This window comes from Globicephala melas, chromosome 10 (genome assembly GCF_963455315.2).
Source record: "Globicephala melas chromosome 10, mGloMel1.2, whole genome shotgun sequence".
Lineage (NCBI taxonomy): Eukaryota > Metazoa > Chordata > Mammalia > Artiodactyla > Delphinidae > Globicephala > Globicephala melas.
Window position 1 is genome coordinate 101,355,831 of NC_083323.1, and position 27,633 is coordinate 101,383,463.

The 27,633-nt window shown below is 55.0% G+C and overlaps 1 protein-coding gene across 15 annotated transcripts in view; it reads left to right on the plus strand.

Annotated features, from left to right (window-relative positions):
• Window positions 1-27,633, plus strand: part of CACNA1C (calcium voltage-gated channel subunit alpha1 C) — a 469,540-nt gene that overhangs the window by 221,156 nt on the left and 220,751 nt on the right. The window lies entirely within an intron of this gene.

Here is a 27,633-nt window from a genome sequence, read left to right on the forward strand (position 1 = left end):
TCCTTCCTGGCTCGCTGGTGGGCCAGCCCCGTAGACATGCCTTCTTTGTTATTAGCAGGTACCCAGAAACTTTTGGGGTGTGTTTCCATGGCGATGATGGAGTCGTCCTTGTAGCCCTTTCCTTAGACTTTCTTGAGCAACCTGCCCTCTTTCCAGATTGCTGTGATGCTGCAGGTTTCTTAAATTAATCCTGTCAAAATAGCCTTCGAATACTTTTGGAGCAGGGATTTTTTTTTTTTTTTAATATCACAAGACACAAACCGTTCAAGGGAAGAACTGGGAACAAAGACATGTGGGGAGGCTGGGGGGCTTGGAAAGCGTTAGGAGGAGAGCGTGCACACGACGGATGGGCTGGCGGAGGGGCGCAGGTGGGGGGTCCCGGGAGGAGAGCGTGCACACGACGGATGGGCTGGCGGAGGGGCGGCAGGTGGGGCGTCCCGGGAGGAGAGCGGGCTGGCAGGTGACGCAGTAACAGGCGTCGCGTCCGTGGAGGGTCAGGGGCTGGGGGCTGGCGATTAGCCAGCTCCCCATTCCCGCATGAGGTGGCAGTAGGGGAGCGTGAGGCTGCAGGGGGTGTGGTGACCTTAGAGGAGGGCCCCGGGAGCTCCCACCAGGGTCTCGCCACACGGGACGGTGAAGGAACCTTGTCTGTGAACCAGCTGGCCCACGGGTCCATCACTGCCCCCACATCAGGGCCTGGCCAGCAGCACCCGTGTCCCCCGGGCCCGCCTGGATCTCCTAGTTTAGAACCTCGGGAGGGAGGGACGGACGGAGGTCCAGGAGCCTGACTTTAACAGATTCCCCCCCGGAGGCAGCTCACGCTTGGCTCACTGAGAACTGAGGGCCGGTACCTGGAGAAACAGAAGACTCTGCCCCAAATCCCTCGTTCTCCCGTCGGCATCCTCAGCTCTGTCACCACCCACCAGCCTCTCTGGGCGCCCTCCAGGGTCCGTGCTGCCCCCGGCCCACGTGGACCATCCTATGGTGCCCGGCCCGCTCAGGCGTGAGCTGGGAGCTGCCACGTTTGTCCTCGATATCTCGGGACAGCCACTGGGCCCTGGGTAGCGGCCTTGGGGAGTGTCCACACCGGGAAGCCCCTCGGAATGACTCCCCACGCCTCCGCTGGTCTCGGGGCCAGAGTGGAAAGAGCCTGGGAGTCGAGCTGCATCTCTGCTCCTGCAGCTGCTGAGCCAGGACCTCTGCCGCCTCTGCCTCCTTTCTGCCCCTGCTGGCTGTTTGAGGAATTGCAGTGCTTGGAGTGCCCTCAGACTGCAGAAGTTCATAGATGAACATTTAAACGCCAGTGATGTTTTTCGTTGTGTCACTTGTCTTGGGAGGTTGGGACAGGTAGGAAGATACACCATGTCCCTGTCTCCACTGGCTCGGCCACATGCCAACCTGCCATTCACCACTCTGACCACAGGCAGGCTTTCCTTCACTTGGTGGCAGTGTACCAACTACATATCCTGGTCTTTGGCCTTGGAACAGTTTTTGTATGTTTTTAATGTGGAGGCTAGAATCAAAGTGTGCTGTTCATGGGGAGAATAAGAATGTTGGGGGGGGGAATCGTTGTTTCGTGACCTTATTTGCTTTATCCCTGCTGAGTTCCAGACTGCAGTGGTACTAGGAAGAGAGGAAGAAAGGGAGGGAGGGAGGGAGGGAGGAAGGAAGGAAGGGAGGGAGGGAGGAAGGAAGGAAGGAAGGAAGGGAGGGAGGGAGGAAGGCCTCCAGTGGAAATTATTAACTTTGCATTTGAGCTCTTGAAAACCAGGCACACCCTGATACTTAAAAAAATAATAATAAAAATTTCAAGTTGTCTGCCCCAGCACCTGATCTAGCCTTCTTCTTGAGCAGCTGAACCCTGATTTCCATCTGGGCACATTGCTATGTAGGCTAAAAGGACCAGATTTTCCATGTCCTGTAAGGCTTGGTGATAATTTCTGACGAGTGAGAGATAAAAACTGTATGCGGTAATTTAATGAAAGCTCCTTAAAGGGAAGAGATAAGCCCTTTTTCTTCCCTCCTTGCTCTTTGCTGCTTCCTGGAATGCAGTTGTAATAGCTGGAGCCCTGGCAGCCATGTTAGGCCATAAGCTGGAAGCCAGGCCTTGAGGTCAGTGAAGCAGAACGATGAGAGCCTGGGCCCCGATAGCCATGCAGCTGCCGCCCCAGCCTACCTCCCTTTAGGTGGCTTTGTCTGAGAGAAGAATAAAGTCACCATTACTGTTGTTTCATTTTTGCAGCTGAGCCACATCCTAGTGCTTACACATGGGTTCCAGGTGAACTGGCTTAGATGGTCAGAATGAAGGTCAAAGGCGATGGGCAGACTGGATAGCAACGCCACGGCTGAACTGTCTGCGCAGTAGACCTTTGACATGACAGCACAGGGAAGGGCACAGATGGGGTGACATCCAGCTCTGCCTCTGATTAACCGTGACCTTGGCCAAGTCTCCATTTCCTCTCTTGTAAATTAGAACGATAATCTCTACCTCACAGGCTGTTCATAGGTATTAGGTGTCCTGTTGATAAGGTGTCTTACTTAGTGCCTGGCTCACTGTGCACGGTTACAAGTGGTTGCTCTGCGTGTGCATGTGCGTGTGTGTGTGTGTGTGTGTGAGTGTGTCCCTCTGCCCCCAGGCACTGCACTGGCTCTGGGGGTGGGGAGCTGAGGGCAGGACGCCCACTGCTGCTCACAGGCTGGCTGGAGGAACTTGGTGTCATAGCCAGGGCTCGAGCGCAGAGTCTGCACATCTGCTGCTGCGGTGTGGGCCCGGGGGTCTCTGGAGCCTGGGCGCCCGCCCCTCCCTCGTCCTCTGGACCCCACCTGTTTTCATGGCACGCTGACATCCTTTCTCTTCCGTGCAGCGATCCAAGCTGTCCCTGCCGTTCCTTGACGTTGCACCGAGTTTATTCAAAGATGGCCCCATTCAGGGCTTAAGTTAGTGTCCTCCTTGAGGTGTGTGTGTGTGTGTGTGTGTGTGGTGTGTGTGTGGTGTGTCTGTCTGTCTGTCCATCCTCTGCAGCTGGACTTATCTTCTGGAAGGCAGAGACCGGTCTTGTAATGCTTTTTGTGTGGAATATGTGGGGGGTACTCAGTCCTGTTCTTGAGAAAGTGGAGTTTTACAGGTTAAGCATGTTTGTTTCTACATGAGCCATGTCTGGCCTGTGGCCCTTCTCTCGCTCCTGTGGCTGCAGACACGTGATGGGTAGGAGGGAGGGCTGAGCAGGGCTGACGGCCCGGGCAGGCTCGGGGTGGGGGGGGCTTCTTCCTCCCCAGGTGTGAATCAGGTGGTAAGAGGTGGTTTCTCACCCTCTGAAAACCTCTGCATAAAAGAAGTCCCTTCGTCAAAGCCCTCCCAGTGGCTGGAAGGCGCTATTAGTCACACATGCCGGCGGTCTTGGGGGAGCAGGTGTCCGGCGTTGGAGATGACCTGTCTTCTTCTATCAGGAGCGAGCTCTTGAAACCCCACGTCTTTGCACCTCGGCTCTCTGGGGGCCGCAGCCCTCAGGCCAGGAGCCGCCCCAGCTTCTTGCCTCCTGGTCGTGCCCTGTCGCTGGCTAATTCTCAGCCCCGTCTGTCCCCAGGAGTTCGTGTGCGGCCAGGCGACCAGCCGCCTTGCAGGGCCTCCAGCTCTCCTGGAAATCCCCCTCTCTGCTCCAGTAATGTGCTGGCAAGATCTTGGAAAACACTAGAACGATCCTCTTCCCTCTGTATCATTCCTGTCTTCCTGGTTTTGTGAAACCCACGCTATTTTGAGCTGGCTCACTAATGCCATAGCCCATTCCGCATAACTCACCTACCGGTGCTCGCGGGAATGGTCAGAGCTGTCGGAGGACACTTGACCCCGGCTCCTCTCCCTTCCACTGGGCTCGTTCACACGTGCCCAGCGTACGTGCGGTCCTCCCCCTACCCTCCCAGCCTCCTGTGTCCTAGCCTTCTCTGTCGGCCTTCCTTCTGGGGACGACCTCGGAGTGAGAAGAACCATGATGTGTATGTAGGAGGTCATGGACGATACCCTGGGGGCCGTTTCCGCCAGGGGACGTCCTCATCCTCCTGGGCTTCTTGGTGAGAGAAGAGGTGAGGGGGTTGTGCGGATAAAGAGGGTCTGTGCGTCCCTGAGAGCTGCCACAGAAGAGAGTGCAGAGGACGCTCAGACAGCAGTCAGGCCCACCGCCCCCTCAGAGCCCAGCTGCCACGGGACTCGGGGCGCCGACGCCCCCTCGGAGCCCAGCTGCCACGGGACTCGGGGCGCAGAGAGTGCGGACCAGGCCTGGCCTCCTCCACGGACAGCCCTGACTCTTCAGCCAGCTGTCCCAGCCCCCGGCCCAGGGTCTGTGCTCCCACTCTGGGTCCTCAGACCTTAGTCAGAGGTGAGATCAGAGCAAAGGCTGATGGCCCCTTTTAGCTCTTTTTCTCCCATAATTGATGTGCTTCTGAAGGTCTCTAGGTGAATGATGTAAGATCTGTGGTGGAATAATGCCTGTAAGGAATGTTCGTGCAAAAGGGGGAAATGCGGCGTTTACGCCTCAAGCCTGGGCAGTGAGCGCCATTTACAAGGTGCATCTCGGTGAGAGCAGTTGGAGCGACCGTGGCTGTGAGTCCCCCATTATTTTGTAAACCCGTAAACCTGAGTGCGGGGGCCCCACTCAGGCCTAGCGAGGAGCAAGAGGAAGGAGCGTGACTTATGCTATGGGAATGCACCACAGGCTGCCTGTGTACACAATGGTCTGAATAATGGTTTCTTTACTACAGTTCATAAAATAGGTGCAGAAGCAAAACAGTCTCGCTTCTGCTAGACGTCTCATTTGGTTACAAAGCAGAGCATTTAAGCGTACTCCCGCCGTGGGTTCTGGGAGTTCCAGCCTCAGAGAGAAAGGGGAGCAGAACCAGATGGCCGAGCTGGACTCTGACAAAGAGTGGCTGGTGGGGGAGGCCATCGCGGGCGGGAGTGGCTGGTGGTCTTGGGCTCCTGCCCCCATCAGGAGAGACTGTTCTGCACGGCGCAGCCCGTTCCACACGGCGCAGCCCACAGACGTTGGGAGAGGATGCTCCAGAAAGTGCAGAGAAGAAAGCGGTCTGGTGACTCCATGAGTCTCCGGAAGGAATGCTGCCTCAGGAGGATCCGGTCCAGCAGAGGCTTGTGGAGACGCAGAGACCACGGGGGCTCCTGCAACAACGGCAGGAGGTGGGGGGCTCAGCCTCCAGCAGGGAGGATGCCTCTGGCTAGAACACACAGCCAGACGTTACGGAGGAGCCGGACCGTTGTACATTCAGGATCAGCCTGGCGTAGAGGGTTAAAGTCTGTCTCAACCGATCCTCCCCTAAATAGTGGACGAACCTCCTGAGGTGTCCTTAGAGCTGCTGATGTGAGCTCAGTGAAACGGCGGAGCAGCTACAGGGACCTGACAGGCAAACATTTTTATTTTCTCAGGTCCAGAGGCTCGACAAGTGTAAGCTTACTCCCTGGCAGGACCCTTAGAACAGATCCCCTGAGAGATGGCGCACCTGCGCTTCAGGAAGAAATCAGTAATTTTAGGAACACATCAGATTAACTGGATTTTCTTTTTGTGTGGGGTTACTAGGCTTAGCTCAAAAGAATTCTTAAGAGAGCATTGGTTTCAGTAAGGCATTTAGGAAAATCTATCATGATTTCTTCGTGAAAAATATAGCGACATAGGTTTGTAATTCATTGGCCAGCTCTGATCAAAGAATGTGGATTAATAGATCGTTGTCAGTCTGGAGCGAGGTCTCCAGTTCAATGCCAGGGGCTCACGTCTGGTCCACAGTCTACATTGAAACTGCAGAAAGGAAACATCCAATTTGTTGAAGACACAAAGTTGGGAGAGATTAGTGAGGCCATGAAGAGAAAAAAAAATTTTTAGAAGATCCATACTGGCTTCTTAAAATGGCAGGAGACCGAACCCACTTGATATGCTTCCTAAAAACTTCCAAATAAAACACCCGTACGTATACAAGCGAGTTTTAAATTGGCCATCGCGTTGTACATTACGGATCGATAAAGAGCATACATCAGAGAATAAGTGGACTTCTCACCATGGAATGGATGGATTGAGAGGCACATTCCTGGCCTGCATTCCACATGTGTGCCGGCTGACAGCCCCCCAAGAACTGGTTTATTAAATAAGATGGAATTCAGATGGAAAGTTATTATAAAGACGTGAAGATATAAGGTCTCCGAAAACACACCATTCCTGTCTTCCTCCTGAGACAGTGAAGCAATTAATCCTTAATGTTTCTTGAAATGAATCAAAATCAAGGACTCTGGGATGGTATAAAATGGACCAATAGTGAATTTGACCCCAATTACATTGAGCCAGGGCATAATAATTAAGAGAATAAGCTCAGGGATCGGAGCCCAGCCGCTGGGTCCCAGCTCTGCCCCGTACTGACTGTGGGACTGTCGGCAGTTATCTAACGTTTACAAACCTCACTGAAACATGGGATTTCTATAAGGATTATGTAGAAAAAACAGGTTAAGTGCCTGATGTGGTTCCTGGCACATAGCCAGTACCCAATACATTATAGTTCTTATCGATCCTATTAATATTATAATTAATTTTATTTATAAATTTATTTATTTATTTTTGGCTGTGTTGGGTCTTCATTGCTGCGCGCGGGCTTTCTCTAGTTGCGGCGAGTGGGGGCTGCTCTCCGTTGCGGTGCGCGGGCTTCTCATTGTGGCAGCTTCTCTTGTTGTGGAGCATGGGCTCTAGGCGCGTGGGCTTCAGTAGTTGTGGCACACGGCTCAGTAGTTGTGTCTCGCGGGCTCTAGAGCGCAGGCTCAGTAGTTGTGGCGCACGGAATTAGTTGCTCTGCGGCATGTGGGATCTTCGCAGACCAGGGCTCGAACCCGTGTCCCCTGCATTGGGCAGGCGGATTCTTAACCACCGTGCCACCAGGGAAGTCCCCCTATTAATATTATTAATAAAAATAACCGTGTTAACTCTGGTTGCAAACTAGAAATTAGAAGTTATTTTTAAATACCGTACTCTTTCGAGAAATAATTACATGATGAGAAACTGTACATATAATACCAGGTTAAATTAATAATGACAAGGAAATGGTGCCAGAAAAAAGTATTTAAAACACATTAAATATACTTGTCTTCATGAGGGGAGCCATGAGCTACGGTTCTGTTTGGACTTCTTGAAGTATAGAAGTTTCTGTGGCATTTGTATGTAATAAACATAAAGATTAAAAATCAGGTTTTCTACTTTCAAAACATCAAGAGGCTAAAATACAGTCTATGAAACAAAATAATGAGAAAATAAACGTGCACAAAAATATCCAGAACCATGAAACAAAACGGCACAAGTAAGGGTCAAACCTGCCAACTACGGTAACACGTGTAAGTGGGTTAAATGCCCTCATCGTTAAAAGTCAAAGACTCTCGGACTTAAGTTAAAACATAAAATCCAAGCGTATTCTGCACAATAGACACAGTAAAATCAAAGTGATGCAGAAAGCCTAGAATAAGATTAATGTTAATTAATTTAGGAAACAGTGTAAGAACAGACTTGATAAGTATGTCAGGGAGCCAGTGCTAGGAAATAAAAACTAGGTGACCTCTGGAAAGGTTAGAAATAAAAAAAAAAAAGAAAAGAAAGTTAATAATGAACCATGGCATATACAAAGGAGACTTCCAGGTTAAGAGAATGAATGCTCAGAAATTTGAAAATCTCAATGACAACTTTCTGGAAAAATATAAATTTTAATTTTAGATAATTTGTTCCAAAAAGCAGAAAAAGATTAAAGCTAAAATTCTATTTAGTAAAAGTAGCATTATCCAATAAAGATGTCACACACACACACACAAATTTAAGACAGTCTTACCTATGGACACAGGTGAAAAATAACTGAATCCAATGGACTCACAATTAGGTGGATGTAGCCAGTGAACTCAAGGACTATTTAATATTGGGAAATTTATTACTATAACATATCATATCTGTAAATCAACTAAAAAGTAATGCCACATGAGATAAAATCCAATATCCATCTCAAATAAAACTCTTAATATATGCTTAAAATAGAACGATTTTCTACCGTGATAAAGAAGTCTGTCTCAAACCAACAGTGAACATTTAGTGGTGAAGCCCAGGAGGCCTTTCCTTTCAACTCGAGAACAAGGGAGGAATGGGGGCTGGAACCAGTGATAATTATCCTTGTGGTAAGTCTAGAGGATGCAACAAAGCAGGAAATGGAAAGGAAGAGACAAAATTGTCAATATTTGCCTACAAGATGATTATAGGCTTACAGAATCTAACTGGAAATGGTAAGGACTAATGAAAGCACTCAGACAAGTGGCTGGATATCACATAAATATTTTTAAAAACCAATGGCTTTTTTGTGTATCAAAAATTAAATACACGAGAATACATGACACAAAGTTAACTGAAAGACAGAACAGTTTGAATAAATGGAAACATCATATTTCTATAGGAAATATTGCACATTTTGAAGATGTCAGATCTTTCCAAATTAATTCATAACTTTAAATAATTCCAATCAACAGCCCAGGGTGGGGTTTTTTGCAGGGGAAGGAAATGGGAAGAAGGAGGTACTTGGCAAAAATAATGACGGAGTTTATTTGGAAGAATAGATAGGCAGAATTTACCAAGAAAAACATGTGAAGAACTCTAGGGAGGAGAGGGTCCTCTCCTGTATAAGATAATGAATGTATCACTCTAGTTAAACAAAGTCATATGAGTAAAGGAACCCACAGATAGAGCAGTGAAACAAAACATGTAGGAAGCAAAGTCTAGTGATGATATTTGCTGGTGTACAGAAGAAGATTTTTGAAGAGTGTCCAAAATAACCTCGTGTGCAGTAGTACCATTTTAACGGTGGCAGGGCAGAGCCCTAAAATAGGGCATCAGTTCAGAGACAGAAGAAAATTTGCACCTCCTGTTGCATCTCCGATGTGACATAAGCCATGTACCAGAAAACAAAACCTCTTTCCCCTTACTCAATTAGTGTGAAATTATCTCTGATTCAGCTACAGTAAAAAGAACTTTAAAATGTTTCTCCAAAAAGATGAAATTAGGATGTGTCTTTTTTAGGTGCAAACATGGCTCTTTTAGAACCTGCTCATGTGATAAAGGAAGCAGTGAAGTCCAGTGAAAGATGGGTGAGGTTAAGGGGCTGGATTGCTAAGTATAGGGAAAAAATAACTTTACATGCCTACCTTATACATTTAGCCAAAACAAATTACGTATGGATTAAGGAGTTACATGTAAAATAATAATTACCCATAAAAATTGGGGGGAAATGAATAATTAACTGCTCTCACAATTAGAGAGGACTTCTAAAACATCCAATTAATAGGAGAAAAGACAGAGGGAAAGATTGAGATTCACTCATAAAAATATAGAACTTTAAACAGAAAAATGACAGAAAACTTTAGAAAGCAAAAACAAACTGGGAAAATATTTATTTTTAGAAAATGATAGAACAGGGTCAATATTTCTGTTGCATAAGGAGATCTTTAAAAATCAATAAGAGAAACATTCACAGCCCCATTAGAAAACTGGGCAGAGGGCATGAACAGATCTATTCATAAATATAAACTACACGTTCAGCAATATATATATGTTAAAAATCAGCTTCACTAGTGAAAGAGAAATGCAAATTAAAACAAGATCCCACTTTTCACTTATTATATTGCCAGGATTTAGTTAAAAAATAATATATTAGCAAGTTTTGGTGAAATGGGCTCTTCTGTAATATGGTAGAAATAGAAAACGTATAACCTTTCTGGAAGCAGTTTAGTGATAGATATCGAGGTCTTTGAAATGTTCCTACGCTTTTACCAATAATTTGCCTTCTAGGAATCTAGAGGCTAGAAAATAATTAGGCAAAGATTTATATTTACGTACAATGACGTTCATTGCAGCATTATGTATAACAGCCAAAAAAAAATTGAAAATAACCTAAGATCCAAGGGGAACGTTTAAATTAATGGTGTTATAATTCCTGTGATGAGCTAATAAAAAAATATGTTTTTGAAGCTTAAAGTCAAGATGCTCATTTTACGTGAATAGTAGAGGCTATGAAACATGGACAGCATAATAACAACATTTAAAAGGAAAATATAAATGCATAATATCACATTTTCTTTACAGTGTAAAAATAAGCTCCATAGCCTGAATAAAAGCTTCGGACCAAAACTAATGAGATAAATTTATTATTAGAAATGCAAACTTCTGTGCTCAGCCTCAAAAAATAGAAATGGAAGAGGACTGACTTAATGATTGCGATTAAAAAAAAAACAAAACAAAAACAGAGCGTTCATTGCCCACGGACTGGGAGGTGTGTGGTAAGGAAGCAACCCTGGGTTTTGCCCAGCTGTGTATGCAGCGTCCAGGTGGGGCGGCTGTGAGGTCAGAGCCCATGTGACGCTTCCAGGGGTCAAGGGGGTTATCTCACCTTGGTCACGTCCCTCGAGGGGACCACCTGGAAGCCCTGCTCCATGAGCATCTGTAGAGGGACCTAGGACGTTCCACCTGGAGAGAATATCTAGGAGCAGCGTCATCGCCAGTTTCAACAGCAAGTAGGGCTGTTTGTCACAGGAAGAAAAATTAGGCTAACCTGGAGTGGCTTCCGGAAGCAGAAGCGGTTCTCAGGGCGGAGTTAAACAGGCCGACTTGAGAACCATGTCAGGCGCGGGCCGAAGATCAGCTGTGTCACAAACGAGCACTCTTCTGGGGAGCGGTGAGCTCGCCGGGACAGCGGGACCCGAACGGCCCCTTGCGGGGTGACCAGAGAGCCTGCGGGGGCAGGAAGCGGCCCAGGAGGCATCCGAAGACTCTTCCTTCCTGCCAGCGGCTCTCAGCCTGGGCTGAGCAGGGGTCAGGGAGGAGCCTGTGAGGGTAGACAGGGCCGCACCCCGTTTGTGACGGGGAAGGTCCGGGGCAGGCCTGAGATTCTGCATTCCTCACAAGCTCCCGGTGCTGCTGAAGCTGCTCGTCGGGGACATGCTAGGAGAACCACTGCTTCAGGTCAACAGCCGCAAATCAGGAGGTTCCACTGAGCCAGGGCTTGGTGACGTGAAAGGCCAGCCACAGTGAGTGCATAGCGTGTGGGAGGCACGTGCTCACTTTCTTACCTGCAACCTTGGACTCTATTGTTGAGATTCGTGGAATGAAATTACAGCCTGCTAGGAGGGCTGGTGATAGGACAGCGCCGTCACCGGTCCAGGTAACTCGATCTGGATCATTAAGTCCCTAGGGAAGCAGGGGCTGTGATTTGTTTCCTGTCTGTCTTCAGCTGCTCTTACTTGGGGAGGGGGTGGGGGGAGTTCATTGTCACTCAGAAACTCATGAAGGATATTCAGAAGGAAAGGACCTCGGGCTTCAGAATGGCCCAAGGTGAGCTTTTGGGTGTTGTCTTGTTGGTTGGTGGGTTGTTCTCTTTGCCCCAGGAGGAAGCCTTCCTCGGTGGTACCTCGCTGTGATTACAAGTTTTTGACGTGGGAAACCAAGGACGGGCCCCGAAAGTTTGAGGGTGTCCCCAGAGCCTCTGAGCAGTTCTGACGGAGATGCCCACCGTCCACCGGTGTCCCGATTCAAAGGGAGCCTCGCTGACTTGAGTTCGCCGCTCACGGGTGTAGGAAGGATCCAGCTGCACCCCACCTCCCCACCTCTGATGCCCTCTTCCCGAGCTCTGACGTGGAGCGCGCCCGACACACTCCGGAGCCGGTTGCCATGGCACTGGGAAGAATCCGGTTCCTATAGCAACATCAGGTTGACTTGTTACCTTAAGCCTCTGGCAGATCCCGGGCGCTGGCTTATGTGGTCTCGCGCTAATCTGGGAGAGAGGGGCACACGAAGAACTGAAAATCGTTCCATTTCCCTACAACCCACCCAGTCGTTCCTGCCTGCACTCCTTCCCCCGTATCACCAAAATAATACTACTACTAATAATTCTTTAACCTAAAAAATGCACCGTGTTACTTTAATGTCTTCATCAGATTAAGGTGTATTTGGAGGGTCCATTCCTATTCCCCCTTCTAGGACCAGCCCACCACTGTCACACCATCAGCCACAGAGAGCCACGTGTGGGCCTCGCGCTGGCAGCTCTGAGCAGGCCCCAGAGGCCCTGCCTCCTGCATGAAGCTTCACCCCAGGGACCCATTAGCAGCGTGAACGATGTGATGGAGAAGCAGCCCCAGGAGAGGAGAGGCAGCGAGTCGTCCGAAGGCCCTCCCGGCCCATCCTCCAAAGAAATGACATGTGGTCCCCGGTCTGCATGGCGTGGGGAGCCGGCCTGGGGCATGTGGAGGATGTTAACCCAGGTCACGCCCCCCAGGAAGGATGCCTGCTGGCTATGAAAGGCCGTCACTGAGGGCGGGTCCGTGACCCCCACCGTTCAGCCAGTGTCTGTGGAGCCTCCGTGTGCCAACTCTGCATTCACCGATAGCAGAAACAGGTTTCCTCTCTCCTGGCACCTACATTCTAACGGGGAGACACACAATGAGCAACGGAAGTACCAGGAATGCGGATAAAACAGGGTGATGTGACGGGGGCGGGGCCGGGGGGGAGGTCTGCAGTGACCATGAGCCAGGTGTCAGGAAGGAGCCTGTCCGGTGATGAGCTGGAGAGAGAGCATCCCGGGCAGGACTTGGAGGCCGGTGGTGGGACCGTCTACACTGGGGAAGAGCAGATCCGTCTACACTGGGGTTGAGCAGGGGAGGGGAGGACCAGGCCCCATAGGTGGGGTGTGTTGGCCGTGGGAAGAGGCTGGACTTCGAGGGGTAGATGTGGGAACCGTGGGAAGTTTTTCAGCAGAGAAGCAACAGAGTCAGACTGACATTCTCCACATCCCTCTCGAGTCTGGTGGGTTCTTTCTGCCTTTGCCGCGGGGGCGATGGAGGAGAGCGTTGCCGCCTTGCTGCGCCTGAAGGCTGTTTGCAAGTGACAGGTATCCCTGCCTCCAAGCTCAGAAACAGTCCCGTCTTCTGCCTGGGCAGGTGCACTTTGTCCCTCCGCCCTCCGGAACAGCCCCGTTCCTTTTTCATAGAATCCTGGAGCCCCCCCACCCCCCACCGGGGCCCTGCTGATTTCACAGAAGAGGCAGCTCAGGCTCCAGGGGTCAGGTGGCCTGGGCAGCATCGCGCTCTGCCTGCAGCCCGGGGTTTCTGCTTCCTCCCCTTGGTTACTCTTCCCCGCGCCCCTCTGGGTCCTGCCGCCCCTCCCGGCCGTGCTGGGCTTTCTAGCGTTGGCGGGTTGGCCGCAGTGTGTGAGAAGCTTGGCCGTCGCGTTTGGTTGCTCCGAGGCTTTCGCTGTGCTGCCAGTCGCTGTTTTACCCTTTCCTGCTTCCTTGTGTTCCGGGCCCCGCTGGAGCCACCCTGAGCGCTCCGTGCCTGCAAGCCCCGCGCGTCGTCCTGTGACCGGGAACTCCCGACACCTCTGTGGGACAGACAGGCCGACGGACCCGGACACGGCCCTCCAGGCTTCCAGCCTCCACCTCTCCCCACAGGGCAGCCCAGCCCCTGCCATGCTGCCCTGGGGCCGGGCTTGTTCCCTGGTGGGAATTCAGCCGGGGGTGGTTTTCCCACCTGCTGGGTGCCCCCAACTCACACCCACGGCCGGTCCCCACGTCCATGGTCTGTCCTCCCCACTCTGTCCACTCCAGAGCAGGCTCCCCAGCCGTGCCCCGAGAGGCAGAGAGCACGGAGGGTGGGCAGTGCACTGCGGGTGGCCCTTGGCCCGCGGTGACACGTAAGCACCCCATCTGCATCCGTCTGAGCCCGCTAGCCACACCGCCAGGAGGGCACGCGAGGGTGAGGTCATAGCTTCCACCTCCAAGGCACACATCCAGTCAAAGTGGACCCGGAGCTCCGGGTGGTTCCACACGGAATCCTGCCGGAGAGCCTCGGGCTTTGGCAGTGCCATCTGGGGATCAGGCAGTGACAGCAGGAAAGTGCTTTCAGGGACGGTATGTGCTTCATCTTTGCAAAACGTTTGGGACACGACTATGCTCCCACTTTTCACACAGGGGAACAGGGTAAGCGGCTCCTCCAGGGTCACCGGCTGAGGGAGGCCGGTCTGAGGCTCACCTCTCACTCCGCCCCACCTCCAGGCCCCAGGTGTGCCCCTCGGGCTGGGTCGGTGGAGGGACTGGGGAGGGAAGGCAGGCTCTGCAGGGGTGGCTCCTGTGGAGGTGAGCCCTCGGGGCCGCGCCCACACCTGGGGCACCTGAAGGCCTCGGTCATGAGCGAGGAAGGCTTCGCTTTCTGTCTGCAAAGTGAGGAGTTGGGTGGGCGTGCAAAGGTCACATTCTGTGATCCAAGAAGCTCTTCTTTGATGATCAGATGTTTCCTTTGGGAGTTTTTTTTCAGCAGGCCACGTGTCGTCAATATCAAACTGTCACCATTGGGTTTGTCGAGGCCCCTGGTCCTCCACACGTATCACACCATAAGGACGCTTGTGACTGTTGTTGTTGTGATTATTACTAACCCGAGTCCTTGCCTCAGTACTTTTTTAGTTGGTTAAGCTGAGACCCTTGGCGACCTGACCAGTGCCGAGGCATCAGCCTCCTGGTGCTCCCAGAGCCGGCCGGTCACCCCCAGGCTGACACGCTTCAAAGTGGGAGGGGGCGGCCCGGGCCACACGGATTGGGAGGCTTGTAAAACGTCCATCCAGCCCAGAGAGTGTGCGAGAAGAACCAGACCACCAGGGAAGCAGATGAGGAAGCCTGGGGACAGCTCGAGGCCACGTGGCCCCGGGGTCCCAGCACTGGTCAGGGCGGAGCCCCAGTGTGAGGACAAACGCCCTCCCTCGAAGACTTGCTCCAAGTCCTTACGAAATGCCCCCGAGCTTGGGGAGGGCAGGGTCCCACACCTGCCCTCCTGGCGTGTCCCAGGTTCTCCAGGGAAAGTGGGAGGGATGAATAGATGGGGACAGGTGGGCAAATAAACGACCCAGGGGTGTCCTGGGAGCCACTGGAGAGGACTCCCCTGACTCCATCAGGCTCATCCAGCCTGCCGTCCCCTTGTGGGGAGACGGAAGGAGGGCTGCGCCGACCCCGGCCGCAGGGCACAGAGCCGGGATCCCCGGGGATCCACTCCCCTGGGCTGCGCCACCGCTAGGAGACTGTGTCCCAGGCATCCCCGCCCGTGGCCTGCCCATCAGAGGGGCCACGGCGGCCCCGGTACCCGCACAGGCACGCGCCCCCGCTCGCCTGGAGAGCCGGGCCACAGTGATCACAAGGACGTCCTCTGGCCTTTTCCGCAGGGCCACCTGCTGCCGCCACGGTCACACCCTGCGCGCTGGTGGACGTTGCACCTGGCACCCCGCGGTAATAACTAGGGGGGCCGCTCCCCAGCTGCTGTGATGCTTGAGGAGGGTCCTGGGGCCCAGCCAACAAAAGGAGGAATTACGTGGCCTCGGGGACCCCGCCAGCCGGTGCCCCTCAGCCCCGTCCCCTCTTCTATCTGTGGGTCCAGTTGGTCCTGGCAAATTGGGGGGATTCTCAGCAGAGCCACTGGGACAGCATGTGCCCAAGGCTCAGGGAGCCCCACGCAGAGCGAGGACAGCCCGGGGACAGAAAGCAGACGAGTCTGGCGCTGACCTCAGGGCACCGACCCACTCACAGCCTCCGGACGGCCTCCAGGAATGGCTGTCTGCAGCTGCGGCCCGAGCCGGCGCCCCCTGCCCCACTCCGCAGGCCCCGACTCGAGGGAATTAGGGTTTTATATTGTTTACCAGCAGTGTCGTTCAGACTGCCATTCTGTTTGCGGGGAGACAGCTGGGAGTTACTGAAAAAATACAACCACCAGCGCTGTGCTCTCAGCACTCGCTGTGGCCCTGAGCGCACGCCCACGAGGCAGGCCGTGTCCCCCACGTCACAGCTGAGCCAGTGGGTTCGCGGAGACACCGCAGCTGGCCCGGGGTCTCGCAGCCCCTGTGCGGGAGGAAGGAGGCAAAACAAGGGTGCCTGCCTTCCTGCTTCTCCACGCGCCCTAGGAACAGGGCCCAGGGCCCGCAGAGCTCTGCGGAAGCTCGCCAGCCCTCCTCTGTGGGAAACCTGGGCAAACAGGCCGCCCTGGGGCCTCCAGACGAGCTTGTGAGCTCAGGGGCTGGGGTGCCGGACTGGCTGGGCATCGTGGCCTGAGCCGAGACGGGTGTGGGGCAGGGCGGTCCTCAGCTGCGCTGAGCTGCGACTTCTGTGCAGCCAGAGCTCCTTGAAATCACCTGCCCTTCTCCGGACTCGGTGTGTGTTCCAGTAATAACGATGAAAGTAGAAATAACGCAGGTAATGATCACAGGTGGGTTAGTGACTCCGTGGAATGTGTGAATGGTCCAGGCCCGGTGGACGATTCTAGAGGGGGAAACACAGTCGGGAAAGTAGAAACCAGCCTGCGAGGAGCGCTCTGGGTGTCCCAAGGGTGCCGGCCCCATGGGTGGAAGGGACCCAGTGCCTTGTGTCGGGTGGGGGAGGACAGGTTCAGAACTCCCGTGGTCTGTCCGCCTGCAGGCCTTTAAAGTCACTTTTCTATCAGAACGCCCCAGGCCGGATGTGCCCCCCACAGAAGCACCCGTCTGTTAGCCGAGACCCTTCAGGCCATCAGACTCAGGCACGTTTACGCCAACCTGTGTGTACGGGGCCGAACCAAGGTAGGCGGCAAGGGGCACATCACCCTCGGAGGTTTCAGCGACAGTATTAAACCGATGAACACTCGGTCTGCTTTGTGCCCACCCTGCCCTTTTGATTCCAAATAACTAAATAATCCGTGGTGAAGACCCCTCCCCACCGGGCAGGACCTTCCACCACCGCCTCCACTAGAGCCGCGGAACGCGCGTGCCAGCTCTTCCTGGATTTTGTCTGCTGGCTCGGTTGCTTTTCCGGCCAACAGGCCTCCGGTCAGTCCCAGGTCTCTTCTTGGTCAGTCCAGTGTTTACTAGAAGAATTTAGCTTTTTGTGGTTGCATTTAGGCGGCGACCTCTAGAACGGTGGGAAACCCCAGGAGGCCACGCCAGGAAAATACTGTTTTCCTCTTTTTGTTATTTACATATGACTGTCACGAAATATTCCTGTTCCCGTGGGAGCTCTGCAAAGTGCTGCTTTTAACCGAGGCCTCCATCCGCGGCCTCTCTTGGCGGGTGGCGTCCCTTTAAGCAGATCGGGGGCAGGCTGGCCTGGTGGGGACGTGTGGAGGCAGAGGTGCCCGCCCTGTACAATCTTCTGGGTCCTGACGGCTGAATTACCGTGCGTCCTCCGTGTGCTCTGACACGCCCTACACTTTGTCCCTGGAGCAGTGCTGGTAGGCTGTCGGGCCTGACCATCAAGAGCCTTTATTTAGCGCTTGCAGCCTTTAGAGGAGTCGCGAGCAACTGTTCCCATCCCCTTATCGGCTTCCTCTTCCACACGTTAGCGCGAGGGGAAGAAGCTTTTAACCCTGAGGATTTTACTTGCACAGGGGCTGAGGTGAGGGGCGCGCCGTGTGAAGGAGATGGGAGGAAGGGCTTTTCCCTGGCCTGCGTCGTAGGAGCGCGAGGGTGCATGGGTCCCAGAGACTGTCCAGCCCGTCCTGCATGTGACAGGTGAGAAAAGCAAGCCTCGAAGGTGACAGCTTGCCCTAGGTCACACCTTAGATCGGCCCGGAGGTGAGGCTGGGCTCTGCCCCCCACCCCCGGCCAGCCGCGATGCTTTCCCCGGCATGTCCCCGATGCCCGCACCTGACGATGCTCCCACCTGACGATGCCCGCACCTGACGATGCTCCAGTCAGGCCCAGCCCACGCTCAGCGCTCTGCCCAGTGGCTGGGCATCCCTGGCACCTGCCCCGTCACAGCCGTGGGTGTGAGCCGTGTACCGTCTCTGCTCTGCAGAGCATCTGTGTGGCTCTGACACTTGCTGTCCCTCTTGCACGGGAGCACACGAAGCCCCCTGTCCCTTTCATAACCCGGCCTGGAAATTGGTGGGGTAGATTCCCAGTGTTTCCCTCCCCCCACCCATCACTGGAGAACAAACACACAACCATCGGGCAGGTCCACCAGGGCCTCCCGTTCCCATGAGCCTTCAGCCTGGGACCCGCAGCTACAAGGTGGCCCCGCGATTTTCCAGTCTGTTTTGTGCCCTATGGCTGGGGGCAGGAGGGGCTTAGAGCAAAGGGCCCTGAAGCTCCTGAAACTGTATGCAGGGTGTGAATGGCATCTGGGTCTTTTCAGGTTCAAGTTCACTGCTCGCCTCTGGTTCTCAGTGAGGCCCCTGGACCGGAGGCTGAGGCAACTGAGCAGATGCTCCCAGTGTCCGTCTTGCTTCTCCGTTGGAGGATTTTGGAGCGTTGGGTTGTGAGATGGGTGATGGACACTTGGCTCCAATGTCCTGCAGACTAATTGCTTTCAAGCACTGACCCCCTGCTCCCAGCAATGCTACCCCCTGGGGGGCCCTGGCGTCCCCTCCTCCCTTGCACGCCTCTGGGCAGCTGGCTCCCTCCCTCCGCCGTGGTTCTCGATGCAAGGCCTCCAGGACACGCTCAGTCCTGGCCCAGCGCTGAGAACCCCTCCTGCCACCGGGCAGCCTTGCAGTTCGGAGCTGAGCCCTGCCCCCCGCCCCAGGCTGCTGCCTCTACCCCCTGCCCACGTCCAGGGTCTGGACCCAGATCAGCTGGTCTGCAGAGTAGTTGGCAGCCCGTCTCGTCTGAAATTTTACTAATAAAGTAGTGATGATGACTGTGGCTATTGGAGTGCTTGAGAGAGTCTGGAGTGCTCGGGGGTGTCCTGGGAGAAAACAGAAGCAGCTCTATTTGAGCATCGGAGCGTCTGGGAAGATTCTGGGAGACTGATTCCCAGGACTGCCCGGGACCACAGGGCCCTCTGGACGTGAGCTGTGCCCCCAAGTGCAGACGGGCTGTCTCTCTGCTGCTTTCCCGAACCCTCCCCTCCTCCAGTGGCCAGCTCTTTACCTGGGGCTCCAGAGGTCTGGGGGTGGAATTCCAGAGGGTCCGTACACTTGGATGGGAGATCATTGGATCTTGATCTTCACAGACCTCCTGCTGCGAGGTGTCGTGTTATTCCTCTGTGAACACAGGCAGCAGCCCACAGTAGGATTTGCAGTTTCTGTGACTCTGTCCATCACTTTAAAACCACAGGTATTTTCCTGTCACATCAGGAGGGTTGCAGATATCACGAGAGGCTTGTCTTTCCCTCATCACTTCAAAATTCTGGCGGTCCACTAGATTTTGTTATTTAACACATAAACAACCACATATAGTTTTATATGGCAAATGCATCTTTTAACTATTTTTGGTAACTGTACTTCAGCATAATCAGTTTTCTTTGCCGTGCTTTATTTCCACTTTAAAATGTTATCCTGAGCCGGGATCCACAGGCATCCTCAGAACTGCCCGTGTGTCCAGAGCCCAGCAAAGGCTACAAGCCCCTTCTCTAAACGGAGACTCCACCTTTCAATCCTGGGCTGCTCTGTCGGCTTCTGTTCCGTGTGTGCGCGTCAGGGTGGGAGGGGGGAGAGCCGAAACCAGCCACATCCCTACGAGGAAGGGCCCTCACGTGGCCGACCCCAGGTCGATTGTGCCCTGGCCACGCTGTACGTCCTCGTTAAATAAGGACATAACCGTGAGTGTTGAACAGGAACTTGCATCCGTGGGCGATGACTTAGAGCAGCGCTCATTAAACATCTTGAGATCCATGTACTTGGCCCCTTCGGCTGCTCCTGGAGGCCCTCGGGAGGCGGGGGGGGGGGGCGTGGAGTGGGTCGGGGGGAGGCAGTGTCGCCGACGGTCAGATGGTGAACCCCGGAGTCTGCTAGAGCGGGTGTGCGATCGGGGCGCACGTCCCAGCCCCATCACTAACTAACCGTGACCCAGACAGGTTGTTTAACCTCCTGTCCCTCAGCCTCTCCCTGTAAAAGGGGTGCCTGGCTTGTCAGCCGCAAATGAGCGTGGCCGTTACCACGGGCACCTGCTCCCTGCGGCCCCCGGGGGCTTGGGGAGAAGGGTGGATGGGCAGTCTGGTGGCTACACTCGAACCTTCACCTGCTCTCACCGTCCTTCGCGTCCTGGTGGCTCCCGGGCGATGAGGGACCAGCCGGGTGGGAGGAACGCACCCTTTCTCTTTGGTGTCTTCATGTCCTACTGAGGGGGGGTCAGCCGCGACTCCGGAATGAACCCACGTGATTATATATAGGAGGCCTGGATCCCCAGACGAGAGGAAGGGGGGTCGGTGAGACAGCAGGATACGCTGGGCATCGTCGCCGCTCCTCTGTAATGACAGTGCTAATAGCCATCATCCCAAGAAAGGAGTCAGTGTCAGAGCCAGGACAGGGAACACAGCCTTCCCAGGCCCTCCTGGGGAGAGCTCAGCACTCAGACCACGTCAAAACACAAGGAACCAAAAATACAGCCAACTGCCCGCTGCCCCGCGGCTTCACAGAGAAGCCAGGAGGCAACAGCCCACCGCCGGGCGGCCTGGAGGGCAGCGGAAGGTGGGGGGCCGGCGAATCCATTTGTCACTTCAAGTCCCTCCTCTCGTGCTCCTTGCCCCCCACCCTGGCCACCCTCCTCCTGTTGTGTGCCCGCCCGAGCTGCTTTCCTTTCCTGGAGACAGGCCGGCCCTTTTCCTCATCTGAGCAGCAGGTGACAGAGAAGGGAGCCTGGGCCGCTGCCCCCTGGAGACCTCAGCCTCCCCTCAGCGTCTTCCTGGGCTCAGGAGGGGCCTTGCAGCGGGCAGAGAAACCCTGGAGCGGACGCGTTTCAGACGCCCGCAGGGAGGTCCCGCTGCCATCTGAGCAAAGCCCCCTCCCCGACTTAGCAAACGCTGCTTCTCCATCGTCGGAGCCCTCATTCAAAGGGCCTGGCTGTGTCCCGTTGGGCCTCCAGAGCCCTCTTGATGCCACCTGGAAAGGGGTCAGGGCGTGGCCACCCCCCCGCCTGGCTGCCCACCGGCTGGGCAAAGAGGACTAGAAGGGGAGAGGGGCGAGGCCGTGCTGGGTCCTGTGGTGGGGTCACTTCCCAGGGGCTGAGGGCAGACAAAGATGCTGTCTGGATCCCAGAGCAGGACAGGTTGTGACCTGAGTCATGTAAGGGGAAAGGAGAGCAAAGGCCAGTGTGACGCAGTCAGTCTCCGGGCTGGACAAGGCCTCAGAGGGGGCCACTGGAGTGCCACCCCCTTAGAGACAGGGAGCTGCCTGCCCAGCTTACGTGGTGCACCCTGCGGACGGGGACCCAGATCGTCCTACCCGTCTCCCTTGCTCAGCAAATGAGCCTCCACGCCGAGGTCAGACACAGAAAAGAGAGAGGCTGTCGGAAAATGATTTCCTCCAGCAAAAATGAATGTGTCCCCCTTACCTTGCCCCAGAGGCCCCCCCGGGCCCAGGGCAGCCCCCGTGGTCCCCTCACGCCGCCCCTCTCCCCCGCCCCTCCCCTGGAGCCTCAGGTGAGTCCCTGCTGTCTTCTACCTGGAATATTGCACAACCTCCTGACGGGCCTCCCTGCCTGCCCCCAGTCTCAACGCAGATGCCACTCTGCAGCCGGAGCTCTCTCTCAGAAACACAGTCCTGATGCAGTTCTGATTAAGAGAGTCTTAAAACCCTCCCAAGGCCCCAGTGTCCCCTTAGCCTAACCGTCAGACTCCTGAACGTGGCTCACAGGCCAGACGCATGTTAGAAGCGTCTGGAGAATGTTTAAAGGTCACCGGTGCCCGGGCCTCCCCTGGTGATTCCCCTTGGTGGGCCTGGGGCGGAGTGGTGGGCCCAGGAGCCCCCTGACCGGCCCGGGACGGCAGATCACTAAATGCTCAGGAATGCTGCCAGTGCGTGGTTAAACGTTACATTATATAAACTTAGAGTTAAATAAATTACATTAAAAGCAAAGGTCATAAATGCTCGGAATTCATCACTTTGGAGTGATCGTACTACGTCTTCTCCTGAACCATGCTCCTGGGGTCACAGGCGGGCTGCGTCTGTGGGGACCACGACCCGTGTGCTTCTGCATCCCCCAACTCTGCCCTCGGGGATGTCTCGTAGGCAGCTTGAAGTCGCTGTGGTGGCCCTTCTCACCTTTGGACAAATGCTGCAGATCAGCCCCTCCCTGACCCGGGCACTAAACACGTATGTCGCTGGCAGGGGCTCAGGTACTGACGTGTTTTTTTAAAAGCTCGCCCATCTGATTCCAGGGGGCAGGTGGGATGGGGACCCAGCCAGCACCTGACCCTACACCGCCTCTCTGGCCCAATCCCTGGAAAACCTCTCCCACCCCAGCTGCCTTCCGTCGAGCCTCGTGGGACCGTCTGCGGTGGCCCAAGTGTCCTGTCACTTCCCGTTCCTGGGTTTTCACCCCTCAGGACATGCTTTTCTTCTGCCTGGAGAGCCCACAGCTTCCTGGCCCGCCCGGCGGGCACCCCTCAGTGTTTCAGAGCTAGCTCAAGTCTCATCCTCGGGGGCCCCTCCTGGGGCCCCCGGCCACTCCCCACGTCCACCACTCGCCTCGTGGCCTGTGCGTGTCCCCCGAGGTTCTTGTGGGGCCTGAAGGCCCTTCCGGATCCTGGTCCCCTTTCCCCTCCTCTGTTGGACTGCAGGCACCCTCAGGGCCGGGCCACCACCCGCTGGTGGGCGAGCCCAGCATAGCAGCTGCTCGGCTCGTGTCCCCTGGGCGTGGGGATGAACGAGACCGGGTCTCGTGACCCTGCTGAGCGCTCTTCCCGCCCTGCCTGACGCTCCTTCCCAAAGTCCCGAGGAGCGATTGCTTCCAAACACGTTCCTGGTTCTGCTCCATGCCCGCGGCTGGTGCACGCGGGGTGAAGGTGATCTGCACACGTCTTTTGTATAAAATGATTATTTCTCTGAGTATAGTTTCTTCAGGTTTGGAATCCTCTCCGTTCATTATTCGTGCAACGATACCAACGTTCCTCTAGGCCCTGGGATGCGGGGGAACCAGGCATTGGAGGGCAGTGGCCTCACAGCCGTCAGAGGAGAGCTGGCATGTACCCCTGAGGGAGGTCAGGGCTGTGATGGGAAGTCCTGGCCACAGACTCATCTCTTGGTCAGGGGATTCCTGAGGGCTTCCCAGAGGAGGTGAAGTCTGGGCTGGACACCGGAGGCCAAGGGGAAGGGGCAGAGGTGCCCACGAGACTGGACCACCCTGGGTGGAGGCTGCAGGGTTGGACAGAGCCCAGGGACTCAGAGCACGCGAAGGGCGGGTCGTGACCACGAGTCAGGGGCCAGGACGAGAGAAGCCTGGGTTCTACGCCCGGGACAGCGGGCACCCTGAATGCAGAAAGCACTGTTGGATCTGTACTTGCGAGAACTCACAAGCAGCCGTCTAGGAGGGCCAGAGCCAGCCGTCTAGGAGGGCCAGAGCCATCCAGGAGGCCACACACTTAGGGAAGAGCTGCTGAGATGGACAGAGGGGACGGGTCCAAGGAATGGCGTCGTGGAGCATGATGACCGGGTTGGGGGAGGGGGCGGGTGTGAAGGGCCCGGTTGGAGAGTCAGGGGGAGCTTACCCGTCCTTGGCTTCGTCTCTGGGCCTGTGGGCTCGGCCGTGTCTGCCATGAGCCCACCCCCCATGCGGTTTCTGAGGATGCAGTTCGATTTTCGGATCTGAAGCTTAGAGGAGGGGGTGAGGCAGATATAGACGGGGGTCATCAGCTCATTGGCGGTGACTGAACCACGGGAGCAAAGGCCATCGGCTATCCAGGAAGAGTGAGTACAGTTATAGAGGAAGTCTCAGGACACCGGCATTTCCTACTTGGCCAGCGTGGGCCGAGCTGGTGACGGAGGAGGGACTGAGGGGCCAGAGCGGGACCCAGAGAACCGGGAGACACGGGGGTGGGAGCCAGGGCACGTGTTTGGAGAGCGCCTGTGAGCAGAGCCCCACATCCTTGCGGGCAGGAGAGGCCGTGGGGGGGAGGCCCCAGGCGGGCCCCGGATGCAGGCCGTGCTGGTCCCTGATGAGCCTGGCAGGAGTGTTTGTGGGGTGGGAGCCAGGGCCGGGACACGCCGTGCTGGGTGGTGGTGAGGGAGATGGAGGGGACGTCCAGCTGGAAGAGACGGCGAGAGAGGGCAGCGCGTGCAGGGCCTCGTGGCATCCAGGACGGCTTCCTGTCTTGTGGTTTGTTTGTTTCTAAGTAGGAGAGGCAAGCTGGCTCAATTTTGAGCAAAAAGGAAGGTTGTGAGCCTTCCTGTGCCTGGAGGAGGGCGGCCTTTTACACGACGGATGCCGTGTGTGGCTCTGTGATGCTCCGTCTAACCCGATAGACATCGAGAGTCACCCCAGGCGCTCTTTCCTAGGCCTCCTCTGCCCCCGTAACTGCGTCTGCAGGTTCCCCGTTGCCTCCTAACTGCCCACACCTTGGACCTTCACCCTTCTCCTTGACAGGTTTATAACAACAAGCCTCCCGCCCCGCCTTCCAGGCGCGTGTCTGTGCCGTTCTAGACCCGGCCCCGCCCTGGCCCACCGGTCCCTACCCTGCCCGAGTCCCCCCACCCCGCCCCCTCTTTTCCGGGCAGCTCCGTCAGGTTGGCACGCACGCACGGAGATCCTGGCTCTCTCGTTTCTCATTTATCAGAAAGCTGCCTGCTTTGCCCCCTATTCCCAGGCTGAGGAAATTAAAGTGGCTGCAGTTTCATTACAGCTTCTCTGAAGAATATTCCTGCAAATCACAGAATCCTGGCCCCTCGTTCCCGGAGTGGAGGTGAGAGGTCACCTACCCAGCCCCTTACTATAGGCAGTTAGATTACAGCTTCTCTGAAGAATATTCCTGCAAATCACAGAATCCTGGCCCCTCGTTCCCGGAGTGGAGGTGAGAGGTCACCTACCCAGCCCCTTACTATAGGCAGTTAGATTACAGCTTCTCTGAAGAATATTCCTGCAAATCACAGAATCCTGGCCCCTCGTTCCCGGAGTGGAGGTGAGAGGTCACCTACCCAGCCCCTTACTATAGGCAGTTAGATTACAGCTTCTCTGAAGAATATTCCTGCAAATCACAGAATCCTGGCCCCTCGTTCCCGGAGTGGAGGTGAGAGGTCACCTACCCAGCCCCTTACTATAGGCAGTTAGATTACAGCTTCTCTGAAGAATATTCCTGCAAATCACAGAATCCTGGCCCCTCGTTCCCGGAGTGGAGGTGAGAGGTCACCTACCCAGCCCCTTACTATAGGCAGTTAGATTACAGCTTCTCTGAAGAATATTCCTGCAAATCACAGAATCCTGGCCCCTCGTTCCCGGAGTGGAGGTGAGAGGTCACCTACCCAGCCCCTTACTATAGGCAGTTAGATTACAGCTTCTCTGAAGAATATTCCTGCAAATCACAGAATCCTGGCCCCTCGTTCCCGGAGTGGAGGTGAGAGGTCACCTACCCAGCCCCTTACTATAGGCAGTTAGATTACAGCTTCTCTGAAGAATATTCCTGCAAATCACAGAATCCTGGACCCTCGTTCCCGGAGTGGAGGTGAGAGGGCACCTCCCCAGCCCCTCACTTCCAGGCAGTTAGGTTTCTAAACTCTTTACAGATGGATCTTCTTTAAGATTTCCACGTGAATGATGGCAACTCAGGCCTTATGATCAGGGTGACTGTAGAATTCATCCTTTGAACAGGGGTGCTTGCAGGAACGAAAGGGGCCCTAACCAAAGAGGACACCAGGGCAGCTGAAGCAAACTGGGATGGCCCTGGGCTGGCCGGGACAGGCAGTCGCCCTACATGTGATGAGTACGACAGACAGAACCTCAGAAAACCCTTTTTGCTAGAGTTTGACATTACGACATGGTCACGACATGGGCGTTACGACATGAGCGTTTTCTACAGAAGAGCCTTTGCTCCAGGTACTGGAACCAAAGGTGAAGGAGGCGCCGTCCTTGCCTTGACATCTTGTGGGGGAAGAAAGACTCAGATACAGTTGACAGTGGTCCAGTTTGATGAGGAATAGCTTTGGGAACGAAGTGCTTTGGGAACAAGTGGAAGGGATGGAGTCGGAGGGGCTCAAGAATCAGAGGAAGCGGCACCACAGTTGGCTTTGAAGAACGACCAGGATTACCCCAGGGAGGGTGGTGGACAGAGACGGAACCACGGGGCGACCAGAGCACAGCGTGTAGCCGAGGGGGAGGCAGGCGGCCCAGCATGGGCGGGTGGGCGGCCGCCCCACTGAGGAGCCTCAGCCTTTGGGGCCATCGTTAATCCCATGCCTTTGTGACCTCCTCCTGCACAAGTGCAAGGTCTCGAGTAGGGCGGGGTCGGGAGGGTGTGGAGAGGGCCGCGGGGGGAGGGCGCTGGCGGGGAGGCCAACCGGAGACCCTCTGCACAGCAGGGGGGCGGGCGGCCCCGAACCAAGGCCGTGTCGGGAGGACGAAGGGATGCTGTGGAAGGTGAGGGCCGCGCGGGGGCCGGGATCTGAGGGGTCTGCCCTGGGGGACCAAGAAGAAGCACGTGGAGTGATGCAGGGCCAGGCCATCATTCCTGGACGCAGTTTGGGACATGTGTGTGGAGACTCCGGGGGCTGAGGGGACAGACCGAGGCTGACAATATGCATTCCTCTCGCACTGACGCAAGACAGGGTCGTAGAAGAGGTTCGTCAGGGAACAGGTGTGGAATGGAGAGGACCTGGGGACCGTCTCACCCCAAAGAGAGGAGGGTCGCCCAGGAACCAGAGGGCCGTGGCGGCGGGGTGGGGTGGAGTGGGGGTCTTTAAGAGCCGTTTTGATACAGCGACCGGGCAGACGCCAGGCTAGGGTGGTCGGGAGAAGGTGAGGAAGAAGCACCCTGCTCCTTGAAAGCATGTGAAGGCGAAGGAGGAGGCTTGAAGTTCGAGGGTGAGCCGGGGTTTAATGAAAGGTGTTTCTTTTCAGGCTAACAGAGTCCTAAGGTAGTCCCTTTTTACAGGGAATTCTGAAGGAACACCCACTCTGGGCTCCTCGGTGTCAGGCAGACTTGCCTCTGCCCTGTCGACCTGCGCCACCCAGTGCCTTAGCCACTAACCAGATGGGGTCACTTGCATTTAAATTGATTAAAATTAAATAAAATTAAAAATCACTTCTTCAGGTTCCGTAGCCACGTATCAAGTGCTAAGCGGCCACGTGGTTTGTGGTCTCCACGTTGGACAAGACAGACAAAGTGCGTCTCCATCACCGCAGCTGCTCTGGGCCCCCCCACGTCTGGTCACATCCCCAGTCTTTTTTTTTGGCCGTGCCACGTGGTACGTGGGATCTTAGTTCCCCCACCATGGATCAAACCCTTGCCCCCTGCACTGGGAGTCCGCAGTCTTAACCACTGGACCGCCGGGGAAGTCCCACCTCCCCCGTCTTGCTTTTAGATGTGGTCTCGGTAGCATCTGGTTCCCAAAGCCAACTCTAAAGTGAAGAAAGCCAGGTGATGCTTTTCCCTGAAGTGCTGAAGAATCCTTACCAGTTTAAAGCCAGCGTTATCCCCAAACACAGGCCTATATAATAAATCGTTCCATGATGCTAATGAGAGAGAAAAAGTGTAAGTAAGTGGATTATTTCTGAGGAACCGTCTATTGACAGTCTTTTCAGTTACCATCTAACTATTTTCATCTGATAATTAGCCTTTGTTCACGCACAGGAACTTAATTCTTCTAATTCTTTTCCAGTTATGTGCTCATTAGAAAAATTGGCAACATAACCCCTTCCGTTCCATCCA